The sequence below is a fragment of the Lethenteron reissneri genome, chromosome 15 (genome assembly GCF_015708825.2).
Source record: "Lethenteron reissneri isolate LAM-NWPU_2019-01 chromosome 15, ASM1570882v1, whole genome shotgun sequence".
In the NCBI taxonomy this organism is placed as follows: domain Eukaryota; kingdom Metazoa; phylum Chordata; class Hyperoartia; order Petromyzontiformes; family Petromyzontidae; genus Lethenteron; species Lethenteron reissneri.
Window position 1 is genome coordinate 11,138,892 of NC_083793.1, and position 2,719 is coordinate 11,141,610.

Genomic DNA, 2,719 nt, shown 5'->3' on the forward strand with positions numbered 1-2,719 from the left:
GCTGCGTTGCTGTTGCTGATGTTGTGTTGCTGTTGTTGTTGCTGGCTGTTTCTGGCTGCTGCTGTTTGGCTGCTGTTGCTGCAGCTGCTGTTGCTGTTGCGCTGTTTGTTGTTGACTGTTGTTGTTGATGCTGTTTGCTGTTGCTTCTGTTTTTTGTTGTCTGTTGTTGTTGCTGCTGTTGTTGCTGCTGTTGCTGTTGCTGCTGTTGCTGTTGCTGCTGTTGCTGTTGCTGCTGTTGTTGCTGCTGTTGTTGCTGCTGCTGCTGTTGCTGCTGTTGCTGCAGCTGCTGCAGCTGCTGCTGCTGTTGTTGCTGCTGTTGTTGCTGCTGCTGCTGTTGCTGCTGCTGCAGCTGCTGCTGTTGTTGCTGTTGCTGCTGTTGCTGCAGCTGCTGTTGTTGCTGCTGTTGTTGCTGCTGCTGTTGCTGCTGTTGCTGCAGCTGCTGTTGTTGCTGCTGTTGCTGCAGCTGCTGTTGTTCCTGCTGCTGCTGCTGCAGCTTCTGCTGTTGTTGCTGCTGCTGTTGTTGCTGCTGCTGTTGTTGCTGCTGCTGCTGTTGCTGCTGCTGCTGTTGTTGCTGCTGCTGCTGCAGCTGTTGCTGCTGCTGCTGCTGTGTTGTTGCTGCTGCTGCAGCTGCTGCTGCTGTTGTGTGGGTGGTGATCCATGACGGAGAGTAACACGGAGGAGCAACGCTGTGCCCTAGTTTAGAGTCAGAATAGATATGTGTTTTAGAATAAATGTTTTACACTGGAGGAACCCGATGAGCTATAAAGCTCTTTTTCACAGATGTCGTGAGAATTATTTTATTATGTTTTATTTTTATTATTTAATTACTTCCCTTCTACGTGACTTTACCGAAAGAACCAAGAAGATGCATCGGTTACTTATCGCCATGGTGGCTCATTAAGAATGTAGTCGCATGCGATGATTCGTGTGTCATGTCTCGTCTGCCCTGCCTCTTTCACCCCGACCTTGACTCTTCTCTACTGTCTCCTGCCTCTCACGCAAAGTCCGCGAGTGTTCGCATGGAATGTATCGTATCGTCGCTGGCAGTAGCGGGAGCAGTAGGAACAGCAGCCGCGGGGTCCTCGCCCGAGCCGCGGTCCCCGGAGTCCCCCTCCTGTCCCTGTCGACAGGTTCGCGTTGACGGGGAAGACGAGCGGCTCCCTCCGCCACACTGACAGCGCTCCGATTGTGTCGCAATCACGCGTTCGAATTCAATTTACCGCAATGGATGCTCTGCCGGGCATCGCTCTGCTCGTTTTATTTTAATTCGCAGTTTTCGTCCGGCCACTTTTTATTCGCTCCATATATATATGTAAGCACGCGGCGCGTGTAAAGTTAAAACTTCACTTGCACGTAATTTACATGCATCGCAAATAACAGACCATCACCGCATGTGTGCAATCAGTTGTAAACTACGTGTCGCTACGTGCTGGTTAAACATCGTTACAAAGGACTGTGACTTCTTTGGAAAGTCCAGTGCTTGCCACGAAGTGTAAAGGATATGCCAAGCTTAAACCACGAGGCGCTTGGCAGCATCCGTCTCTTAGCAACGGGCCCAGGAGGTCTTGTTGCCCGTTCCATATATCCTGCTGGACTGTAAACAACAACAATGAGAAACGAGTGCATAATGCGACACGTCCATTCATGATACATCACCGAGTGAGCGTTGCGCGTGGTTGGTTCATTTGCCAGCGTGGCCACTCTGAGGCTCCGTGTTCGTTCCCGAGTGACAAAAGCACTCGGAATTCCTGTCGGGAGGTGGCCATGTGTCCCCCCCCCTCCTCCCAGCATCCTTTCGGCGCTTGGCATTTTAACAAACGCACGCGGTTGTGATGGCTGCGTCACTCGTGGTGCATAGGCACGCGTGGTTTAATACGATCGGCGACGTCTCACGTTTATTACAACTTGCACGATATCATGGGACCTTTTTGCCAGTATCAAAGTAAGAAACATAAGAAGAGGTTTTATTATTTCTGACAACTTGCGTCAGAATAATGACCTCTGGCAGTGATTAAACAGATATAATAACCTTCGGTAGAATTATTTTTCGGGGAAATAATTAAACTTGTCCGTGAAGAGAAAATGCCTCTTTTGTTGTTGAAGGAGGTTGCCTCGTTTGTTGTGTTTAGTTTGTTGTGCTTCCCCCGCACCTCTAATTAGCACGGTTGGATACGGTGCAGAAGAAGTTTAACCTTTCATACGTACGTAGGCCAATCAGTTTCAAAGACTGCGTATATTTATCAGAGCATTTTTGTTTGCATGTTTGACCACAAGCATGGGTGGTCAATGCAGACTTGATCATGCTATGAAACAGGTGTGTGTCCATTTGCTCTTTGAACATCTTAACACAACTCATGTGGTATTGCCAAAAAGGGTAAAACCAATTCTTATTTTTTCTTCGTAATTTTAATATATCCATCTCTTATTCACTCAATCTCTCTGGCCTCTCTATGGGTTGTGGATAAGAGTCATTGCCACGGTGGCTGGGAGATGTTAACTACCTCACCTGGTGTACAGGAGGTCGTGTGTTCGTTCCCGACCCTGACGCGCTGCTGCTGTATATTTGGAGTTTGCGTGTCTCTTTCCTCGTGGTCGCGTGGATTTTTTCCCGCGTCATCCAGTTTTCCCCTCCACATTTAGAAACTTGCGTTTTAGAGTATGTGGCTGCTATAAATGTCCACATCATGATAATGCACTTCGTTGATTTGTCATTTTTGAT